Here is a 9,178-nt window from a genome sequence, read left to right on the forward strand (position 1 = left end):
TGGGGTACAGAGCACACATACAAAAGATACTAAATTAAGAAGAGCTGCTGCGGAGGGTGATTTTCAAATCCCAGAATCTTGAGAAGAGAAAAGGGCTTTAACTAAACCCAGGGTACTAAGGCTTCCTCCCAGCCGTAACACAAGTCACCACTGGGGCTGCCTAATGGCACATCGGGAAGCCAGACAATGGCGGGGGCGGGGGAGAGGGGATGACTAGAAGCCTTGAGAAGTCAGGGGTCTCTCTCCAGGCCACTATTACAGTCCAGGTACTGACACTGTGCGTTAAATGCTAAGCTGTTAATCAAAAGGTTACTGGCTCAAATTCACTAGCCGCTTACTTAGAGAAGGATGAGGCCGTCTTCTTCTCTAAATGTGTATGACCTTGGAAACCCTATGCGTCCATTCTGGTCTACCCTTTTGGGCCCGTTAGTCAGAATTTATTTGTTTTGTTTTTAGTTCATAGGAAGCACTCAGTAAATCTTTCTTAACTAAAGAAATGAATGGGGAGAATTGCTCAGTTTTGCTCTGAAATCTTGGTGGGTCAGAAGGACACATTCTTAAGCCCGTCTTCCAAGTGAAAGGAAGGCTTGTCCAAGGAAAACTGCATGACGTCAACAGGATGAATTCTGAAATGTCTGACCAGGTTGAGAGAACATGCACTGACCACGGACCAGCACTCTGAGCGTCCTTGCCGAGGTGTTCCTCATGTGCAGAGCTGTGCTAATTACGTGCCCTGTGTTTTCCTTGAATGCTGGGCACAGTGCATTCTACAAATGATGGGCCTTACAAAGGTTATGCAATGTACCTCAGAGCGCCTAGCTGGCAGATTCATTGCACAGTTTTTCAACGTGTGCTGGGCTCCGAAGTGGATTTTTCATAGCGAAGAAGATAGTGCAGTCCCTGCCCTCCTGGACCTGATTCTCTAAAAGCAGAGTATACATCAAATGATTAATAATCCACTTAATTATTTGTTCCACTAGTGATAACTCCTACCAAGGAGAAGAACACAGAACAATGAGAACAAACAGCAAACTAACCTTGATCCTGGGCAAGAGTTATAGATCACTTTCTTGAAAGTAACAATTGAGTTACACTTTTAAATATTGGTAAGAATTAACCAGATAAGAAAATCAGAGAGGGAGAATATGACATGCAAAAACAAAATCCCATGCAAAGACCCAGAGGCAGGAGGGAACTGGATCATCCGAGGAACTGAAAGGCAGCCTGTGTGATGAGAGCGAAGAGCAAAGGGGAGAATGCCAGCGAGGAAGTTGAGTTCTAAAGGACCATAGATATAAAGAATTTGAGGATTTAGGCTAAAAATAGCAAAAAGCTGCTGGAAGGTTTAAACAAGAAAGAGAAGCAGAATAAGATCTGCATTACCCAGAAGTCACTTTGGCCAGTGCATGGAGAATGGGGTGGAAGGTGGGCAAGAGTGGAGGCTAGAAGACCAGGAAGGAAACCAGAATAGTCTAGATGAGAAATGACGGTCAAGCGGCGTGGAGCTAAGAATGCCTAGAGTGGACCATGGATGAAGATCCTTAGGAGATAGAATGGAGAGGGTTGGGTAGACCCTTGGTGGTAGGGAAAGAGGGAGAAGAAGGTGTCAAGGAAGACCCTAAGATTCTGGTGTGAGCAGCTGAATTCATGGCAGTGCTTGCTACTCGGGGCTTGAGAAAGAGGAGAAGATTTTGCCTGGCTGGCATCTATTTACTCTGCATCCTACCTAGCAGGAGAGCCCTTTCAAAAGCAACACAAAGGGAATTAAACCACAATGTAAACGAAAAATGTCCCTTTCACACAGACTGAACTGGTCCAGTCAGTGGCAGCGCAAATGGTGCCACATGCAAGAAGAACAGTGCCCCTCTAGGTTAGAGGCCCAGGCCTTATCTTTTGAAGCGGCCCTTGGCTGTCAATGCATCCTCCTCACTACCAATTAGCAGCCCAAGTCTTTTCAATTTCACCTCAAGCTCGCTCAGCCCTCACCACTGATGCTCCCTTAATAGAGTATGCAGAACGAGACTCCAGCGATAGGCCCGAGTGTTTACCTAAGCCTCCTACAGTCTGTTCAAGGATTTTTTAAAGACCTTTGAAACATGTAAGTGAATAGCAGCAGTTTCGAATATCTGCCTGCTGTAACTGAACTGGCACGCTGCCAGTCCATCTGGAGGCCCACGGAGAAAGAAGGCAGAAGGGGTTTCAAAACCTGGACTGTGCAAAGCTCAATGTTTAACAGCCCGGGGATTCCATGAGATGGTCTGTCAAGAGAGAACAAGTGAGCAATCTCGGCCTGAGTGGAATGAGAGCAGAATGGCCCTTCAAAGAGGTACTTGTTCCCATAAAGCAAGATCATTTGCTTTTAGCACCATGTATTCAGCACTTATTGATCAGGCAAGGACAGAATCTGACCTGATCTGAAGCACAGATTTTAAAACCAAAACCAAACCTGTTGCTGTCAATACGGACTGGTAGCCACCCTGTAGGACAGCACAGAACCGCTTGCTCATGTGGGTTTCAGAAAATGTAATCTTTACAGGAGCAGAATGACACGTTCTTCCACTGCACAGTGGCTGGTGAGTTCAAACCAGCAACCTTTCAGAGCAGCCGAGTGCTCTAAGCACTACACTCCCAGGGGTCTTTGCACAGATCTCACAGCACACTGAATGGGTGTGGGAGGGAGCGTGGGCGTATATTCATGAATACGTATAGATTCCACAGCAGATATTTATATATTTACCTTAGCTGCAGACAAAGCCAAGCATAGAGTAGAGAACACAGAGGTCAATGTTAGAAAAACTTCTTCAACACAACCAGACACCAGAGAATGAGTTACTGGGTCTGGGGGATCAGAACCCATAGTCTCAGGAGGCGCCAGGGTCAACAATGAGAATGTTTTACATATGGCTTTTTTGTTGTTGTTCATATTTTTTTTCAAACCATTTCATTGGGAGTTAACCCAGACATCATACCATTTAATAGCTCAGTCATACCAAACAGTAGTATACAATCACCACCGCAGTCATTTTCAAAACATTTTCTTCCTTCTTGTACTCTCTGACACCAGCTCCCCAGCAGCACCACCCTCCCCTGCCACATCCCCCAAGGACCCTTACACTAGTCATTGTCTCTATAGAGTCACCCAACCTGGGTTTCATATACTGGAAAACATAGAAAGATACATAACAGAGCATCAAGAATGCTACCAACAATAACAAAATACAACAGAGATAAGCCCCAATTTGTAAGACAGAAAATATTAAAAATCAGATCAAGCTCAAAGTGCATCTGAAGAGAGATTAAATAACAATATTTTAACCAGTCCAGTCGGAATTATCATTTTAATCTACTATAATCATCTCTCCAGTACTCTCTGCCTGATAACCATATTATCCCCATCCTTCAATTATGGTCAAAGGGAAATCACTGGAGGCTTGTTCCTTGTGTAGATCATGTGAATGTATTTTGGGATTCCATTGTCCACCATAATTTGCATACTGCAAATAATTCTGCAAACTAGAATTTCACAATTTAAGCTCTCATACCTTTCCCTCCTTCAGATTTGGATTATATCATTTACAATCCTTGAATCACGGACTTTGGTATGCTTTCTCTATGTGGGCTTAGTTGACGTCTTAATTATATGGGTGCTTGTTTTAAAACAAGCCTTTAAGACCCAAGACGCTATTTTTCTGAAAGCAGGGCACCATCTAATTTCTTCACCACCATGTGTGTTCTTCATGAGGGTGCATATCGAGCAGGGCCATGTCTTAAGAATTAATTGTGCTTAGATTGGAGCTAGAATTAAGTGTGAGCCCAAAATCCATTCCTAAATCTATTTTTATCTGCCTCTGTTTCACTCTACAGACATCTTTGTTATTTTATGGTAGAGAATATTATCGATCATCTCCATGGAGAATAAGGTTCTTCTGTTTATAGTGCCATTGATTTAGCCCATGGCGATGTATTTAATACACAATTGAGAAAGAGGGATTAACTAATGTAGGCTAACCACCAATCACAATACATGGACTACTGACTTGTACCGATGAATTCCTTACGTGACTGGACAGTATTTTCACAAACAATGGAAGTTGGTGGTCAAGCAAAACTTACAATAATACTCACCGACAATGTTAGACACAGGCCTGGCAGAATCATACACATCTTACTAAAGCAAGCAGGGCGGTGAAGTAGTAAATAAGCATTAGTCCACTTGCTGACAGATCAATATTCTCCTTATTGCTGTCCTCTACTTCTTCGCACTCCATGTAATTTTGGCCTTCAGTCCTTGGCTTACATATGTGTTTGAGGTAGAAACCAGTTAACCTAACGGGGTTTCCTCATCATATCCTTCTGGTGTGGCCTTTGGAGTATGTTGTACTTCCTCAAAGATCCAGGGTCAATGTCCCGGTATTCCATGGCATATGGCCTGGTTTCCCAAGGGGTGTACAGAAACTCAGACCAATGTACCCTTTGGGGAACATAGTCCCAGGCATATTCCCCCCTTTAGGTCCATAAAAGTACTGGTAGGAATTTCTCCCCTACCTAGGAGGTTGCTCCAACCCTTTTTCTACTAACAGAAATGCACTTGTCTTTTCTGAGTTGTGTATGCTTCCCTCCCTCCCTCTTGACTTGATTTTCCCGTCAGTATCCCTTATCACTCTGGTAAGGATGGTTGCTAGTTTGGGGGAACCTCATCACATTTGTCCATGGAAACCACTACATGGTCATCCTCCTTTCCCCCACTCATGAAAATTTGATCCTAGTTGAAGTGAGGCCTCCTCTGTCACAGTGGTTTTCAGGATATACATTTAGAGAGGATGGTGTATGACGCCCTAGTCCGGCTCTCTACCTTCTTGCTAGGCAGCCTTGGTTAGCAGATTGCATGACTTGAAAGCATGAATTTGCCTTCATCTTGGGGTTGAAAACTCATGAGCAGTCATCTAAGGTGTAACTATAGACCTCTCTACGTACAGCTGAAAATGGAGAGACTAATATGGGAACAGTCCAATCGACTGATGGACAGTGCAAACAGCAATCTTCATAACCTTGAGACCAGAAGAACTAGATGGTGCTCAGCTGCCACTACCAACCTCTCTGCTGGAAATCTGTTTAGGAGATCCTGGATATAGTGAGCAAAGAACATGGAACTTAATTTAAAATCATAAAAGAAACCAGGTTCAGTGGTCAGGTGGTCCTGAGCAACCATTCAGGTCTGGAACTGAACTCACTCCATGGCTCAGTTTTCAGCCAAACAATAGACAGGTCTATAAAGGGAACTCATAGCAACCTTATAGGACAGTGTTCAACTGCCCCTGTGGGTTTCCAAGACTGTAATTCTTTACAAGAGTAGAAAGAGTACAAAGCTTTATCTTTGTCCTGAGAGCAACGGGTGGTTTCAAACTGCTGACCTTGTTGTTATCAGGGGAACAATAACATTAGCGAAGTATACGCCCCTTAGAATCATCAGTCATTTGAGATCCAAAGGGCAGCATTTACCCAAGGACAAAGTTCAGAAGGGTTAGGAAAGAAGGAAGAATGTGGGGATGGTAATCGATAAGAGGGACCAATGTGTATATGAATTGTTGAATGGAAAACAGATTTGCTCTGGAAACTATCATCCAATACACAATAAAAATTCAAAATAAATAAAAGCCCAATGGACTGGAGAGTTAAAGCTTTAAAATAAACTATTAAACACGGCATCAAAACATAAATATTAGAATGGAGTGGGGGCAGATTTTCTAAGCATAAAAAAGTGGAAGAAGCATAAAAGAAAAAACCTGAACACTTGGGGATTTCATATTCTGAACATATAAATATCACAGGCAAAGTTTTAAAACAGATGCCAAAGTGGGAGAATATCTTTAGCCGCTATTACACAGAGCTGTTCCCTGACTGCTGCAATTCACGTCCTGACTCTGCCACTTATCTAGCTGTATGGCCTAGCATCCGTTATTTAACTTCTGTGGGCGCCTTATTTTTGCTCATCTGTAAACTGCGAATAAGAACACAATAATATCTACCTAATATTTGTTCTTTAGAAAGATTATATGTGTTTAGAATACAAAGTGCTTAGAACTGAGCCCTCCATACCATCAGTGCTCAGTGAATTTAATCTTTTATTCAGATTGTAACAATCATTGGAGAACATGAAGAAAATAATTATAACCACCAAATAAAAATGGATAAAGCACATAAACAATTCATAAAATAAGAAATATAAATGGCCAAGAAATATAACTTTACATGTGTTTAAACTCTAAAAATTAACTTTGTTGTTAGGTGTCCTCAGGTTGTTTCCAATTCATAGTGACCCAGTGAAGGACAAAAAGAAACACCATGTAGTCCTGCGCCATCCTCACAATTGTTGCAGATACTGTGTCAATCGGTAATTAAAGCACTGAAAATTAAAATAGCAACATCATTCATCTATCACATTGAAAAGAAACTATTTAATTAGAACATTCTGCCTAGGGATGGTATCTGGGAAACACTCACCTTAACTACTAATGATGTACAAACTGGTACAGCCATCCTCCAAATCAACTTTTCCCATTCCTACTTTTTTATTCTATTATGATAAAATATATATAACAAATGGTTTGCCATGTCAACCATTTCTAAATGTACAATTCAGTGGCATTACTCATACTCATCATGTCTGTCATCACTTCAAACAAAAACTCAGCAAGAATTCCCCATTCTCCCCAGGTCCTAATGATAACAAGTGAGTTTTCCGTCTCAATGGTTTGCCTATTCTAGACATCTCACAAGGATTAGGATGCCAGTGTCTCTACATCCTCATGAACATACGTGTGTGTTTTGTAAAGCAACTAAACAATAAGTACCATTAACTCTAAACCTTCATATACATGGTGATTCAAAAATTGTTTATGCCTATTGACCCAATGATCTGAGTTCTAGGGATTTCTTCTAAGGAGCTGATCAGAGAAAGGTTTATATGCAAAGAAGAGTGTGGAATTTTTCTTAAAATTTGAACATAGCCCACATGTTGCTGTAAGCTACTGTCCAGTAGCTCCCCACTCACAGTGACTCTGTACAAGAAAATGAAAGACTGCCCAGTCTGGAGCCATCCTCACAATTGTATGTTTGTGCCCATTGTTTCAGCTTCCGTGTCATCCCTGCTCAGTGCAAGCTTCTGGTTGTGTTTTCTTTTCAACGACTTCCTTTACTGATCTTGGTGTCCTTTTCCAGGGACAGGTCTCTCCTGATAATGTGTCCATAGTATGTGAAACCAAGTGTCCCCACCCTTGCTTCTAATGAGCATCCTGGCTGTATAGCCAAGACAGGTTTGTGTATAATTCTGGCAGTCCATGGTACTTTCAATATTCTTTCCCATCACCATAATTCAAATGTATCAATTCTTCTTTGGTCTTCCTTATTCAATATTTGACTTTCATGTGTATATAAGGCTGTCCAAATACCATGACTTGGGTCAGGCACAACTTAGTCCTCAAAGTGACATCTTTGTTCTTTAAAGATGTCTTGTGCAGCAGATTTGTCCAGGGCAATAAATTGTTTGATTCTTTGACTGCTGCTTCAAAGAGCATTGATTGTAGAAGCAAGCAATATGAAACTTTTGACAACTTCAGTCTGTCTCTGTTCATCATGGTGTTGTCTATTGGTGCAGCTGTAAGAATTTTCTTTTCTTGACTTTGAATTGTAATCAGTACTGAAGGTTGCAGTCCTAGATCTTCATCAGCAAGTGGCTCAAGTTTTCCTACCTTTCAGCAAACAAGGTTGTGTCATCACCTATATTTCTCAGTTGGTAATAAGCCTTCCTCATGTCCATTCTTCCTCAAATAGTTCAGCTTCTTGGACTATATACTTAGCATACATATCAAATAGGTTTGTTGATATACTACTGCAACCATTGTTGAATGATCTTCAGCAAACTTGCATTGCATTATGACATTGCTCCATAATCGCTGCCTCTTTCGGGTCACCTTTCTCTGGAATGGGCACAGATATGGATCTATGCCAGTCAGTTGGCCAGGTAGTTACCTTCCAAATTTTTTGGCCTAGAGAAGTGGGTGCTTCCAGTGCTGCTTCATGAGTTTTCAACTGGTATTCAATTGGTATTCCATTGGTTCTGGGAGCCTTTTTTTTTTTTTACTAATGTCTACAGTGAAGCTTATACTTTTTTCATCAATACCTTTGGTTCTATGTTGTCTCTTGAAATTGTTGAATGTTGGTCAGTTCTTGGTGGTGAAGTGACTCTATATATTCCTTCCGTCTTTTTTTATGTTTTCTGGTCAGCATTCAAATATTTGAAGAGGTAGCATATGATCAAGAACCAATGGTAAGGGTCAGCTAAGCCCACCAAAAACCACACCAGTTTTTTTCATCCAAGGATTATAAATAATAAAGTCCAAGATGAGAAGATGGAAGTGTGTTTGAGCTTAAATTTTTAGCACCTACTTTCTGGAAGGCTAGGATGCCAGCAAAAGCCCCAAATCCATTTTTCAGGTACCCCATAGGAATTAAGCCTGCATTGAACTCCCTCAGACCATTGGACAGGGATGTAAAGAGAGTAACCCTCAGACAAAGTGCATCAGGAATGAATTTATGCAGCTAGAGTTAGGTTATATTTTAACTTCTTATTTGTTTTCCCTTTTAACCCACTTTCAATTTATTCATGTCATGGTTTTATTATTTCCTTCTTTCTTTTGGATTGAGATTTTTCTGTTTCTGTTTGTTATTATTGCTGGGGGTAGTTTTGATGATTATTTTATATGAAGTGCAGGATAGGCAAATCTATAGAGATAACAACTGGATTAATAATTTCTTAAGGTTATGACAGGGGAGGTTGGCAAAGGGAAATGGAGATCTAATAACGACAACTACAGAAATGAAAAAAAGTCCTAAAATCATTGTGATGATGATTGAAGAACCCTTTAAAATATATCCAAATTATTGAATTGTATGGTATGTGAATTTCATGTCAATAAAATTGTCTAAATAAAAAAGCTATGGCATTGAAGGAAGAAGTCCAAGCCACACTAAAGGCATTGGTGAAAAACAAGACTCCAGAAATTGACATATTATAAATTGACATTTGTTTTCAAAAACCTGATAGAGCTCTGAAAACACTCTTTAGTTTATATCAAGAAACTTGGAAGACAACTATCTGGCCAACTGATTGAAAGAGTAT

The sequence above is a fragment of the Tenrec ecaudatus genome, chromosome X, assembly GCF_050624435.1.
Source record: "Tenrec ecaudatus isolate mTenEca1 chromosome X, mTenEca1.hap1, whole genome shotgun sequence".
In the NCBI taxonomy this organism is placed as follows: Eukaryota; Metazoa; Chordata; class Mammalia; order Afrosoricida; family Tenrecidae; genus Tenrec; species Tenrec ecaudatus.